This window comes from Sycon ciliatum, chromosome 9 (genome assembly GCF_964019385.1).
Source record: "Sycon ciliatum chromosome 9, ocSycCili1.1, whole genome shotgun sequence".
Taxonomy (NCBI): domain Eukaryota; kingdom Metazoa; phylum Porifera; class Calcarea; order Leucosolenida; family Sycettidae; genus Sycon; species Sycon ciliatum.
Window position 1 is genome coordinate 8067372 of NC_088651.1, and position 15380 is coordinate 8082751.

Consider the following 15380-nt stretch of genomic DNA (forward strand, 5'->3'; position numbering starts at 1 on the left):
GTGACCTAGAAAATTTGGCACTGCTGTGAATAGTTTAGCCGCAAAATGAACATTCACGGGTAAAAAGCTCGAACACAAACGTTCACTCATTTCTGTCTTGATAACAATATTATTGATATATTGAGCATTCTTTGATTCAAGCCTGGTTATTTATGAGGACGCAGTTTGTCCCGACCGTGTTCATGTATCATATCCGTGCTGTATTTTTCACCTTCCTCTTTTCATTCCCTCAATTAAATACGTGTAGGTCGATTTTAGATGAGGTATTCAGCATGCTGCCAGTTTGGAGAAAATTCAGTTCTACATTATTTTAACTAAGTCTTAATATCTCACACATTCACATCTAGCATTGGCTTAGACTTCCGTACACTGCTCATTTGTATTATCATTATTGTTTGCATCCTCATATTGATGCTGGATGCTGAGTCCCGAGTTCTGCTTATGCTGGATGGCTTTCATGAGAGGAGCCATAGGAGTAAACATCCACATAGTTCACTGATTACCTGTGCATTAGAGTGGATTCACCTTTCTTATCCTGGGCTTTTCTGTGTGTGTGTGTGTGTGTGTGTGTGTGTTTGTGTGTGTGTGTGTGTGTGTGTGTGTTTGTGTGTGTACGTGTGTGCAGCGTTGCAAGCTGTTGAATGGTCAATCCCAGCACAAGCTGCTATGACTTCTGCTGTAGCATCGCTATCATCGCCTCTGGCGAAGGGCGTCAAATGGTCAAAATGGTCAAATGGTGTGTGTGTGTGTGTGTGTGTGTGTATGTGTGTATGTGTGTATGTGTGTGCGCATTCTTGGGTGCGTGCGTGCATCCATCCACACATGCATGTGCATGTGACTTGGTAGGTTGCCGACTGAAGACTATACAAATTAATGACTCACACTGCACTGGACGCGCCAAGTGGAGGAAGGGTGTTTGTTGGGGGGGGGGGGGGGAGGCATCTTTGTACCTGTTTGGTCGGATCATCACATGTACAGAGTGCTACGCGCCTACGCAGCATTTCGCTAGCCATACACGTAGCCTGGGCTATGCTATCTTAGGTCTTACTGGACCAGCAGCTAGATGCACGCTGTAACCCCCCCCCCCCCCCCCCCTCCGCCTCGAATGATAATGATTATGTACTGACACTGTGTTAGTACTGTAGCTGCGCTCGCTGGTATTTTCCTTCAGTGCTTCACTTCTGTTCAGACCCCAGACCCAGTCACCAGGTCACCATTGCCATTGGCCACGTCACGTGCACGGCGATCACCATGATCACTGCACTGCGGAAGCGTTTCTTTTGACGCGCGCAGGAGATCACCGTCAGTAAAATAATGGTAATGACTATGTACGTACATGTACATGACTTGTTACCTGTCAGTGATGGTAGATCTATGCCAATGGTGGCCAAACACACTTCCGGTCTTTGCAGAACTCAGTTGTCTACCGGATGCCATGGGCATTGTGTAGATCTACACTAGATAGCGCTGCGAGTAGAACTACCAATGCCTGGAGAAGATCCACATCTACATGATCTGGCCAAGCGAGCTGACCTCGCAGAACTCACAGACTCAGTACAGAGTCAGTGGCAGCAAGGAAACACACTGGCGCGCAAAACCTTCCCGTGCTGCATCATGCATGATCATGATGATGGTATTCCCGCGTTGCACAGCTAGCTAGCCTACACTACACAGACAGTCTACCATACAGTCAGGATATGCAGATCGTCCTGATGCAGAAATCTCCCACAGACTGACTGTGGAAGAGGGAGTAGAGGCGATGCCTGCAATCACTATAATTGTCGTTGTGTGTTATGTCTCCAACCAGACTAGATCATCCTGTGTATCTACACAACACGTGTTGTTCCCGTAACGCAAGTTAGAATATTTGCACAATCTTACTATTTGCCTCTGAATCTAACTTCTATGGGATTAGAACGATATTGTCAGAGCAGGATAGTTTGTAGCAGTTTGTAGCAAGCGGCGCACATGGTCCGTAAATAGCTTAGCTACGAAGGGAATGCAGCAGCTGACAATTATTTCTACGTTACACTGCCACAACCGTTCAAGGTGAGAGAGATATTTTCCGTCTGCTCCTTATCGACTCGGACTTGGGAGAAATGGGAGGTCGAAGAATAGCCATGCAAGTACAGCACTGGGCATGCCGCTAATATCAATTTTATTACACAGTAACAATCATTATCGCATTCTTAGTATTTGACCCCACTGATTTACCTGATACCTAAGAGGTCAAATACCGGTATATCGCATATTGGACTGCTTAGTCAAATACGCAGTTATACTTGACTGTTAATAGTTGACTGCTTAGAACCTCTTGGACACATACATTGTCTCTTCAACTTAGAAAAAGAAAAATTTCAACAAAGCAGATGTACACAAGAGGGGATTCAACCCACGACCATGTGAATGTCAGGCACTCTTCCCTGCAACCCAGCCACTGTGCTACCGATGCTGAACCTAGTGTAAACAATGGCCTTGATCCTGCAATGCCGTACAATGTGGTATAGGTTATATTATTACTAAAATTGAAAGGATATGTCGCATATGAAGAGAAACCTTGCGTGGAGTATACCTGGTATACGATAAATAGATTATAGACCTGATAGTTGATTTGATTTTTGGTTTGCTTGTAGGGCGCTGGCATCCTCATTCAGTGACCCAGAAAATTTGGCACTGCTGTGAACAGTTTGGTTGCAAAGTGAAGATTCACGGGTACCAAGCCCTAAACTTGGAGATAGGTTATTATTCAGCTTGCAGCAGCCCTGGGCGAGTTCTTTAGAGATATGTGACTGTTTTTCTTGGTGCCCTTGTCTATGTCCAGCTACACAACGAGATGAGGATGGTCATTTTCATTTTGTGAGCTGCGAACGGGCAGAAAGTTGAGAAAATGTCGGATTTTGACCATTTGTGCTCATCTTTGAATTTCAACGTACCTCTCTATAACATGACCCAGCTGTAATGTCAGTGGTCGCATTGGTTTGATTTTTGGATTGCTTGTACAAGTAGGGCGCTGGCACCCAAATTCAGTGACCCAGAAAATTTGGCACTGCTGTGAACAGTTTAGTCGCAAAGTGAAGATTCACGGGTACCAAGCCCTAAACTTGGAGATAGGTTATTATTCAGCTTCCAACAGCCCTGGGCGAGTTCTTTAGAGATATGTGACTGTTTTTCTTGGTGCCCTTGTCTATGTCCAGCTACACAACGAGATGAGGATGGTCATTGTCATTTTCTGAGCTGCGAACGGGCAGAAAGGTGAGAAAATGTCGGATTTTGACCATTTGTGCTCATCTTTGAATTTCAACGTACCTCTCTATAACATGAGCCAGCTGTAATGTCAGTGGTCGCATTGGTTTGATTTTTGGTTTGCTTGTAGGGCGCTGGCACCCCCATTCAGTGACCCAGAAAATTTGGCACTGCTGTGAATAGTTTAGTCGCAAAGTGAAGATTAACGGGTAAAAGCCTCAAACTTGGAGATAGGTTATTATTCAGCTTTCAGCAGCCCTGGGCGAGTTCTTTAGAGATATGTGACTGTTTTTCTGGGTGCCCTTGTCTATGTCCAGCTACACAACGAGATGAGGATTGTCTTTATCAATTTCTGAGCTGAGAACGGGCATAAAGGTGAGAAAATGTTGGATTTTGACCATTTGTGCTCACCTTTGAATTTCAACGTACCTCTCTATAACATGACCCAGCTGTAATATGAGTGGTCGCATTGATTTGATTTTTGGTTTGCTTGTAGGGCGCTGGCAGCCACATTCAGTGACCCAGAAAATTTGGCACTGCTGTGAATATGTTAGCCGGAAAGTGAAGATTCACGGGTAAAAAGCCCCAAACTTTCAGATAGGTTATTATATAGCTATCAGCAGCCCTGGGCGAGTTCTTTAGAGAAATGTGGCTCTTTTTCTTGGTGCCCTTGTCCGTGTCCAGCTACACAACGAGATGAGGATAGTCTTTGTCAATTTCTGAGCTTTGAACGGGCAGAAAGTTGAGAAAATGTCGGATTTTGACCATTTGTGCTCACCTTTGAATTTCAACGTGCCTCTCTATCACATGAGCCAGCTGTAATGTCAGTGGTCGCATTGGTTTGATTTTTGGTTTGTTTGTAGGGCGCTGGCACCCACATTCAGTGACCGAGAAATTTTGGCACTGCTGTGAATAGTTTAGTCGCAAAGTGAAGATTCACGGGTAGCAAGTCCTAAACTTGGAGATAGGTTATTATTCAGCTATCAGCAGCCCTGGGCGAGTTCTTTAGAGAAACGTGGCTCTTTTTCTTGGTGCCCTTGTCTATGTCCAGCTACACAACGAGATGAGGATGGTCATTGTCATTTTCTGAGCTGCGAACGGGCATAAAGGTGAGAAAATGTCGGATTTTGACCATTTGGGCTCAACTTTGAATTTCAACGTACCCCTCTATAACATGAGCCAGCTGTAATGTCAGTGGTCGCATTGGTTTGATTTTTGGTTTGCTTGTAGGGCGCTGACACCCACATTCAGTGACCCAGAAATTTTGGCACTGCTGTGAATAGATTAGTCACAAAGTGAAGATTCACTGGTAAAAAGCCCCAAACTTGGAGATAGGTAATTATTCAGCTTTCAGCAGCCCTGGGCGAGTTGTTTAGAGAAATGCGGGTCTTTTTCTGGGTGCCCTTGTCTATGTCCAGCTAGACAACGAGATGAGGATTGTCTTTGTCAATTTCTGAGCTGCGAACAGGCATAAAGGTGAGAAAATGTCGGATTTTGACCAGTTGGTCTCACTTTCCAATTTCAACCTACCTCTTTATAACATGAGCCAGCTGTAATGTCAGTGGTCCCATTGGTTTGATTTTTGGTCTGCTTGTAGGGCGCTGGCACCCACATTCAGTGACCCAGAAATTTTGGCACTGCTGTGAATAGTTTAGTCGCAAAGTGAAGATTCAAGGTGTTAGGTACCTCCTCGCGTACCTTTTCTAGCTGGCCTGCATGCACTTGCGCACTCACCTTTTGTCTCCTTTTGTTCCATAAGCCTGGGTAGCTACTTGCGCGCCCATATTTGCCATAGCTACCCAGGCCCTTTATCTTGCCGTTCAGACTTGCTCTCTTTTCTCACTCTTCGATGTAGTTGTTTCGTTCGTTTTGTCTCGTCGTCTATAATAAAGTTCCCCCAACCTACCTGTTCCGGTTGTAATGTCTGGATAATGTGTCGTCAGTCGTCCTTTTCCCGTTTCAACATTGGCGCCCGATTCTTGATCGACCCACGACCCTGAGATCATCCCATGCCCAGTCGTCCTCAACCGCCATTCGTCTCGTCTATGTCAACCTCGTCTCGTCCATGTCAGTCTCGTCTCTCCTACGCCAACTTCGTCTTGTTTCTATCAACCTCGTCTCTCCTACGCCAACCTCGTCTCGTCGATGTCAACCTCGTGTCGTTCAAGCCATGCAGGTCAGCTACCTTTCTCTCTTTCTCTTTTTTGTATGCGTTCCTTCTTCGTCAAATTTATTTTCGTGAATTTTTTGTAGTGTGTGTGCGCGCGGGTGTCCTTCATTAATACTAGGGGTCCGATCATGGTGAGCCACGCTCTCTTATTTATGTCGTATATTAAAGTGTAACTAGGCTCTATTAGCCGTGCAAAATACTAGTCATCAGAATACAATTCAAGTCCCTCGTCGAACTCCAATAGTTATTTTTTGTGCCATGTTTTGAAGGGGCGTTTGGGCCCGTTGTTATTGGCAATGTACACACTATAGTATGAGTAGTACAGGAACGTTGACGGTTGTAATGATCTGTAGTGCATTTTTTAGTACACACTTTTGTGAGGCCCGTGCGTTGTGTGTGTGTTTTTTTCTCCTTAGTCATTTTTTTAAAATCTTTTTCTCTCTTTTTTCTCTCCGCGAGGACACGGGATTTTTTTTCATGGAGGGGTGGTATGTTAGGTACCTCCTCCCGTACCTTTTCTAGCTGGCCTGCATGCACTTGCGTACTCACCTTTTGTCTCCTTTTGTTCCATTGGCCTGGGTAGCTACTTGCGCGCCCATATTTGCCATAGCTACCCAGGCCCTTTATCTTGCCGTTCAGACCTGCTCTCTTTTCTCACTCTTCGATGTAGTCGTTTCGTTCATCTTGTCTCGTCGTCTATAATAAATGTCGTTCCCCCAACCTACCTGTTCCGGTTGTAATGTCTGGATAATGTGTCGTCAGCCGTCCTTTTTCGAATTCAACAAAGGGTACCAAGCCCTAAACTTGGATAGGTTATTTTTCAGCTTTCAGCAGCCCTGGGCGAGTTCTTTTGAGAAATGTGACTGTTTTTCTTTGTGCACTTGTCTATGTCCAGCTACACAACGAGATGAGGATGGTCATTTTCATTTTGGGAGCTGCGAACAGGCGTGAAGGTGAGAAAATGTCGGATTTTGACCAGTTGGTCTCACCTTCCAATTTCAACGTACCTCTCTATAACATGAGCCAGCTTTAACCCTTTCAGTGCCAAGGGGGTCAGAAAAATTCAAAATTTTCTGAGTTGAGCTGAACTCAAATTTTTCGTAGCTAAGCTGTATATCCACGGATCTTTACAAACGATGGCTCTCTGGAAAGATATCATGGCCAGGCAGACAGCTGTGAAGAGAATATGCATGGGTTGCCGCGAAAGAAATAGAGAAACCCGCGATGCGCATACGTCATGTTTTCTACGGGCGACAATTGTTTGTCCGAGCGCACGCGCTTCAAGCTTCGCCCTGGCGATATCTATCCTCACGGACACAAAACGATGTGATGAGTCGATAGCCAAGGTCTTCCTGAACACGTAGAGTGGTCGTTTGTAACTCTCCTGTGTGTAGAAGTGGAGATACGAATTTATTTGTACACACATACTCATTTTGGGCGACTAAAGTCGCCCGTCGCACTGAAAAGGTTAATGTCAGAGGTCGCATTGGTTTGATTTTTGGTTTGCTTGTAGGACGCTGGCCCCCACATTCAGTGACCCATAAATTTTTGCACTGCTGTGAATAGTTTAGTCGCAAAGTGAAGATTCACGGGTACAAAGCTCTAAACTTGGACATAGGTTATTATTCAGCTTTCAGCAGCCCTGGGCGAGTTCTTTAGAGAAATGTGGGTCTTTTTCTGGGTGCCCTTGTCTATGTCCAGCTACACAACGAGATGATGATTGTCTTTGTCAATTTGTGAGCTGCGAACAGGAATAAAGGTGAGAAAATGTCGGATTTTGACCAGTTGGTCTCACCTTCCAATTTCAACGTACCTCTCTATAACATGAGCCAGCTTTAATGTCAGTGGTCGCATCGGTTTGATTTTTGGTTTGCGTGTAGGGCGCTGGCACCCACATTCCGTGACCCAGAAAATGTGGCACTGCTGTGAATAGTTTAGTCGCAAAGTGAAGATTCACGAGTAAAAAGCCCCAAACTTGGAGATAGGTTATTATTCATCTATCAGCAGCCCTGGGCGAGTTCTTTAGAGAAATGTGGCTCTTTTTCTTGGTGCCCTTGTATATGTCCAGCTACACAACGAGCTGAGGATTGTCATTGTCAATTTCTGAGCTGCGAACGGGCAGAAAGGTGAGAAAATGTCGGATTTTGACCATCTGTGCTCACCTTCCAATTTCAATGTACCTCTCTATAACATGAGCCAGCTGTAATATCAGTGGTCGCATTGGTTTGATTTTTGGTTTGGTTGTAGGGCGCTAGCACCCACATTCAGTGACCCAGAAATATTGGCACTGCTGTGAATTGGTTAGTCGCAAAGTGAAGATTCACGGGTACCGAACCCTAAATTTGGAGATAGGTTATTATTCAGCTTTCAGCAGCCCTGGACGAGTTCTTTAGAGAAATGTGACTGTTTTTCTTGGTGCCCTTGTCTATGTCCAGCTACACAACGGGATAAGGACTGTCTTTGTCAATTTCTGAGCTTCGAACAGGCATGAAGGTGAGAAAATGTCGGATTTTGACCATTTGTGCTCACCTTCCAATTTCAACGTACCTCTCTATAACATGAGCCAGCTGTAATGTCAGTGGTCGCATTGGTTTGATTTTTGGTTTGCGTGTAGGGCGCTGGCACCCACATTCAGTGACCCATTAAATTTTGCACTGCTGTGAATAGTTTAGTCGCAAAGGGAAGATTCACGGGTAAAAAGCCCCAAACTTTGAGATAGGTTATTATTTAGCTTTCAGCAGCTCTGGGCGAGTTCTTTAGAGAAATGTGACTGTTTTTCTTGGTGCCCTTGTCTATGTCCAGCTACACAACGAGATGAGTATTGTCTTTGTCAATTTCTGAGCTGAGAACAGTCATAAAGGTGAGAAAATGTCGGATTTTGACCATTTATGCTCACCTTCCAATTTCAACGTACCTCTCTATAACATGAGCCAGCTGTAATGTCAGTGGTCGCATCGGTTTGATTTTTGGTTTGCTTGTCGGGCGCTGGCACCCACATTCAGTGACCCAGAAATTTTGGCACTGCTGTGAATAGTTTAGTCGCAACGTGAAGATTCATGGGTACGAAGCCCTAAACTTGGAGATAGGTTATTATTCAGCTTTCAGCAGCCCTGGGCGGGTTCTTTAGAGAAATGTGACTGTTTGTCTTGTTGCCCTTGCCTATGTCCAGCTACACAACCAGATGAGGATGGTCATTTTCATTTTGTGAGCTGTGAACGGGCAGAAAGGTGAGAAAATGTCGGATTTTGACCATTTGTGCTCACCTTCCAATTTCAACGTACCTCTCTATAACATGAGCCAGCTGTAATGTCAGTGGTCGCATTGGTTGAATTTTTGGTTTGCTTGTAGGGCGCTGGCACCCAAATTCAGTCACCCATAAAATTAGGCACTGCTGTGAAAAGTTTAGTCGCAAAGTGAAGATTTACGGGTAAAAGCCCCAAACTCTGAGATAGGTTATTATTCATCTATCAGCAGCCCTGGGCGAGTTCTTTAGAGATATGTGGGTCTTTTTCTGGGAGCCCTTGTCTATGTCCAGCTACACAACGAGATGAGGGTGGTCATTGTCATTTTCTGAGCTGCGAACGGGCAGAAAGGGGAGAAAACGTCGGATTTTGACCATTTGGTCTCAACTTTGAATTTCAACGTACCTTTCTATGACATGAGCCAGCTGTAATGTCAGTGGTCGCATTGGTTTGATTTTTGGTTTGCTTGTAGGGCGCTGGCACCCACATTCAGTGACCCAGAAAATTTGGCACTGCTGTGAATAGTTTAGTCGCAAAGTGAAGATTCACGGGTACCAAGCCCTAAACTTGGAGATAGGTTATTATTCAGCTTTCAGCAGGCCTGGGCGAGTTCTTAAGAGATATGTGACTGTTTTTTTTGGTGCTCTTGTCTATGTCCAGCTACAAAACGAGATGAGGATTGTATTTGTAAATTTCCGAGCTGCGAACAGGCATAAAGGTGAGAAAATATCGGATTTTGACCATTTGTGCTCACCTTCCAATTTCAACGTACCTCTCTATAACATGAGCCAGCTGTAATGTCAGTGGTCGCATTGGTTTGATTTTTGGTTTGCTTGTAGGGCGCTGGCACCCACATTCAGTGACCTATAAAATCTTAGTTTAGTTGCAAAGTGAAGATTCACGGGTAAAAAGCCCCAAACTTTGAGATAAGTTATTATTCAGCTTTCCGCAGCCCTGGGCGAGTTCTTTAGAGAAATGTGGCTCTTTTTCATGGTGCTATTTTCTATTTCCAGCTACACAACGAGATGAGGATGTTCATTGTCATTTTCTGAGCTGCGAACGGGCAGAAAGGTGAGAAAATGTCGGATTTTGACCATTTGTGCTGACCTTTCAATTTCAACGTACCTCTCTATAACATGACCCAGCTGTAATGTCAGTGGACGCATTGATTTGATTTTTGGTTTGCTTTTAGGGCGCTGGCACCCGCATTCATTGACCTAGAAAATTTGGCACTGCTGTGAATAGTTTAGTCGCAAAGTGAAGATATACGGGTAATAAGCCCCAAACTTCTAGATAGGTTCTTTTTCAGCTTTCAGCAGCCCTGGGCGAGTTCTTTAGAGAAATGTGGGTATTTTTGTTGGTGCTCTTGTCTATGTCCAGCTACACAACGACATGAGGATGGTCATTGTCATTTTCTGAGCTGCAAACGGGCAGAAAGGTGAGAAAATGTCGGATTTTGACCATTTGTGCTGACCTTTTAATTTCAATGTACCTCTCTATAACATGACCCAGCTGTAATGTAAGTGGTCGTATTGATTTGATTTTTGGTTTGCTTTTAGAGCGCTGGCACCCGCATTCATTGACCCAGAAAATTTGGCACTGCTGTGAATAGTTTAGTCGCAAAGTGAAGATTCACGGGTAAAAAGCCCCAAACTTCTAGATAGGTTCTTTTTCAGCTTTCAGCAGCCCTGGGCGAATTCTTTAGAGAAATGTGACTCTTTTTCATGGTACTCTTGTCTATGTCCAGCTACACAACGAGATGAGGATGTTCATTGTCATTTTCTAAGCTGCGAACGGGCAGAAAGGTGAGAAAATGTCGGATTTTGACCATTTGTGCTGACCTTTCAATTTCAACGTACCTCTCTATAACATGATCCAGCTGTAATGTCAGTGGTCGCATTGCTTTCATTTTTGGTTTGCTTGTAGGGCGCTGGCACCCACAATCAGTGACCCTAAAAATTTAGCACTGCTGTGAATAGTTTAGTCGCAAAGTGAAGATTCATGGGTAAAAAGCCCCAAACTTCTAGATAGGTTCTTTTTCAGCTTTCAGCAGCCCTGGGCGAGTTCTTTAGAGAAATGTGACTCTTTTTCATGGTGCTCTTGTCTATGTCCAGCTAACCAACGAGATGAGGATGGTCATTGTCATTTTCTAAGCTGCGAACGGGCAGGAAGGTGAGAAAATGTCGGATTTTGACCATTTGTGCTGACCTTTCAATTTCAACGTACCTCTCTATAACATGACCCAGCTGTAATGTCAGCGGTCACATTGGTTTCATTTTTGGTTTGCTTGTAGGGCGCTAGCACCCACAATCAGTGACCCTAAAAATTTGGCACTGCTGTGAATAGTTTAGTCGCAAAGTGAAGATTCATGGGTAAAAAGCCCCAAACTTCTAGATAGGTTCTTTTTCAACTTTCAGCAGCCCTGGGCGAGTTCTTTAGAGAAATGTGGCTCTTTTTCATGGTGCTCTTGTCTATGTCCAGCTAACCAACGAGATGAGGATGGTCATTGTCATTTTCTAAGCTGCGAACGGGCAGGAAGGTGAGAAAATGTCGGATTTTGACCATTTGTGCTGACCTTTCAATTTCAACGTACCTCTCTATAACATGACCCAGCTGTAATGTCAGCGGTCACATTGGTTTCATTTTTGGTTTGCTTGTAGGGCGCTAGCACCCACAATCAGTGACCCTAAAAATTTGGCACTGCTGTGAATAGTTTAGTCGCAAAGTGAAGATTCATGGGTAAAAAGCCCCAAACTTCTAGATAGGTTCTTTTTCAACTTTCAGCAGCCCTGGGCGAGTTCTTTAGAGAAATGTGGCTCTTTTTCATGGTGCTCTTGTCTATGTCCAGCTACACAACGAGATGAGGATGGTCATTGTCATTTTCTGAGCTGCGAACGGGCAGAAAGGTGAGAAAATGTCGGATTTTGACCATTTGTGCCGACCTTTCAATTTCAACGTACCTCCCTATAACATGACCCAGCTGTAATTTCAGTGGTCGCATTGGTTTAATTTTTGGTTTGCTTGTAGGGCGCTGGCAGCCGCATTCAGTGATCCAGAAAATTTGGCACTGCTGTGAATAGTTTAGTCGCTAAGTGAAGATTCACGGGTAAAAAGCCCCAAACTTCTAGATAGGTTCTTTTTCAGCTTTCAGCAGCCCTGGGCGAGTTCTTTAGAGAAATGTGACTCTTTTTCATGGTACTCTTGTCTATGTCCAGCTAACCAACGAGATGAGGATGGTCATTGTCATTTTCTAAGCTGCGAACGGGCAGAAAGGTGAGAAAATGTCGGATTTTGACCATTTGTGCTGACCTTTCAATTTCAACGTACCTCTCTATAACATGACCCAGCTGTAATGTCAGCGGTCGCATTGCTTTCATTTTTGGTTTGCTTGTAGGGCGCTGGCACCCACAATCAGTGACCCTAAAGATTTGGCACTGCTGTGAATAGTTTAGTCGCAAAGTGAAGATTCATGGGTAAAAAGCCCCAAACTTCTAGATAGGTTCTTTTTCAACTTTCAGCAGGCCTGGGCGAGTTCTTTAGAGAAATGTGGCTCTTTTTCATGGTGCTCTTGTCTATGTCCAGCTACACAACGAGATGAGGATGGTCATTGTCATTTTCTGAGCTGCGAACGGGCAGAAAGGTGAGAAAATGTCGGATTTTGACCATTTGTGCCGACCTTTCAATTTCAACGTACCTCCCTATAACATGACCCAGCTGTAATTTCAGTGGTCGCATTGGTTTCATTTTTGGTTTGCTTGTAGGGCGCTGGCAGCCGCATTCAGTGACCCAGAAAATTTGGCACTGCTGTGAATAGTTTAGTCGCAAAGTGAAGATTCACGGGTAAAAAACCCAAACTTCTAGATAGGTTCTTTTTCAGCTTTCAGCAGCCCTGGGTGAGTTCTTCAGAGAAATGTGGCTCTTTTTCATGGTGCTCTTGTCTATGTCCAGCTAACCAACGAGATGAGGATGGTCATTGTCATTTTCTAAGCTGCGAACAGGCAGGAAGGTGAGAAAATGTCGCATTTTGACCATTTGTGCTGACCTTTCAATTTCAACGTACCTCTCTATAACATGACCCAGCTGTAATGTCAGCGGTCACTTAGGTTTCATTTTTGGTTTGCTTGTAGGGCGCTAGCACCCGCATTCAGTGACCCAGAAAATTTGGCACTGCTGTGAATAGTTTAGTCGCAAAGTGAATATTCACGGGTAAAAAGCCCCAAACTTCTAGATAGGTTCTTTTTCAACTTTCAGCAGCCCTGGGCGAGTTCTTTAGAGAAATGTGGCTCTTTTTCATGGTGCTCTTGTCTATGTCCAGCTACACAACGAGATGAGGATGGTCATTGTCATTTTCTGAGCTGCGAACGGGCAGAAAGGTGAGAAAATGTCGGATTTTGACCATTTGTGCTGACCTTTCAATTTCAACGTACCTCTCTATAACATGACCCAGCTGTAATTTCAGTGGTCGCATTGGTTTAATTTTTGGTTTCCTTGTAGGGCGCTGGCACCCGCATTCAGTGACCCAGAAAATTTGGCACTGCTGTGAATAGTTTAGTCGCAAAGTAAAAGATTCATGGGTAAAAAGCCCCAAACTTCTAGACGGGTTCTTTTTCAGCTTTCAGCAGCCCTGGGCGAGTTCTTTAGAGAAATGTGACTCCTTTACATTGTGCTCTTGTCTATGTCCAGCTAACCAACGAGATGAGGATGGTCATTGTCATTTTCTAAGCTGCGAACGGGCAGAAAGGTGAGAAAATGTCGGATTTTGACCATTTGTGCTGACCTTTTAATTTCAACGTACCTCTCTATAACATGACCCAGCTGTAATGTAAGTGGTCGTATTGATTTGATTTTTGGTTTGCTTTTAGGGCGCTGGCATCCGCATTCATTGACCCAGAAAATTTGGCACTGCTGTGAATAGTTTAGTCGCAAAGTGAAGATTCACGGGTAAAAAGCCCCAAATTTCTAGATAGGTTCTTTTTCAGCTTTCAGCAGCCCTGGGCGAGTTCTTTAGAGAAATGTGACTCTTTTTCATGGTACTCTTGTCTATGTCCAGCTAACCAACGAGATGAGGATGGTCATTGTCATTTTCTAAGCTGCGAACGGGCAGAAAGGTGAGAAAATGTCGGATTTTGACCATTTGTGCTGACCTTTCAATTTCAACGTACCTCTCTATAACATGACCCAGCTGTAATGTCAGCGGTCGCATTGCTTTCAATTTTGGTTTGCTTGTAGGGCGCTGGCACCCACAATCAGTGACCCTAAAAATTTGGCACTGCTGTGAATAGTTTAGTCGCAAAGTGAAGATTCATGGGTAAAAAGCCCCAAACTTCTAGATAGGTTCTTTTTCAACTTTCAGCAGCCCTGGGCGAGTTCTTTAGAGAAATGTGGCTCTTTTTCATGGTGCTCTTGTCTATGTTCAGCTACACAACGAGATGAGGATGGTCATTGTCATTTTCTGAGCTGCGAACGGGCAGAAAGGTGAGAAAATGTCGGATTTTGACCATTTGTGCCGACCTTTCAATTTCAACGTACCTCCCTATAACATGACCCAGCTGTAATTTCAGTGGTCGCATTGGTTTAATTTTTGGTTTGCTTGTAGGGCGCTGGCAGCCGCATTCAGTGACCCAGAAAATTTGGCACTGCTGTGAATAGTTTAGTCGCAAAGTGAAGATTCACGGGTAAAAACCCTAAACTTCTAGATCGGTTCTTTTTCAGCTTTCAGCAGCCCTGGGCGAGTTCTTTAGAGAAATGTGGCTCTTTTTCATGGTGCTCTTGTCTATGTCCAGCTAACCAACGAGATGAGGGTGGTCATTGTCATTTTCTAAGCTGCGAACGGGCAGGAAGGTGAGAAAATGTCGGATTTTGACCATTTGTGCCGACCTTTCAATTTCAACGTACCTCTCTATAACATGACCCAGCTGTAATGTCAGCGGTCACATTGGTTTCATTTTTGGTTTGCTTGTAGGGCGCTGGCACCCACAATCAGTGACCCTAAAAATTTGGCACTGCTTTGAATAGTTTAGTCGCAAAGTGAATATTCACGGGTAAAAAGCCCCAAACTTCTAGATAGGTTCTTTTTCAACTTTCAGCAGCCCTGGGCGAGTTCTTTAGAGAAATGTGGCTCTTTTTCATGGTGCTCTTGTCTATGTCCAGCTACACAACGAGATGAGGATGGTCATTGTCATTTTCTGAGCTGCGAACGGGCAGAAAGGTGAGAAAATGTCGGATTTTGACCATTTGTGCCGACCTTTCAATTTCAACGTACCTCCCTATAACATGACCCAGCTGTAATTTCAGTGGTCGCATTGGTTGAATTTTTGGTTTGCTTGTAGGGCGCTGGCACCCGCATTCAGTGACCCAGAAAATTTGGCACTGCTGTGAATAGTTTAGTCGCAAAGTGAAGATTCACGGGTAAAAAGCCCCAAACTTCTAGATAGGTTCTTTTTCAGCTTTCAGCAGCCCTGGGCGAGTTCTTTAGAGAAATGTGACTCTTTTTCATGGTACTCTTGTCTATGTCCAGCTAACCAACGAGATGAGGATGGTCATTGTCATTTTCTAAGCTGCGAACGGGCAGAAAGGTGAGAAAATGTCGGATTTTGACCATTTGTGCTGACCTTTCAATTTCAACGTACCTCTCTATAACATGACCCAGCTGTAATGTCAGCGGTCGCATTGCTTTCATTTTTGGTTTGCTTGTAGGGCGCTGGCACCCACAATCAGTGACCCTA

At 44.4% G+C, this 15380-nt stretch overlaps 1 long non-coding RNA gene across 1 annotated transcript in view; it reads left to right on the forward strand.

Moving 5' to 3' along the window:
* Positions 1 to 3558: 3558 nt before the first annotated feature.
* LOC135824731 (uncharacterized) overlaps positions 3559 to 15380 on the forward strand; it is a 79824-nt gene continuing 68002 nt past the window's right edge. Inside the window, exons 1-9 of the long non-coding RNA XR_010554930.1 lie at positions 3559 to 3618; positions 4295 to 4352; positions 4662 to 4719; positions 6309 to 6366; positions 7115 to 7172; positions 7482 to 7539; positions 7849 to 7906; positions 8216 to 8273; positions 8583 to 8640. This is a non-coding gene — a long non-coding RNA (uncharacterized LOC135824731). The remainder of the gene's footprint in view (positions 3619 to 4294; positions 4353 to 4661; positions 4720 to 6308; positions 6367 to 7114; positions 7173 to 7481; positions 7540 to 7848; positions 7907 to 8215; positions 8274 to 8582; positions 8641 to 15380) is intronic.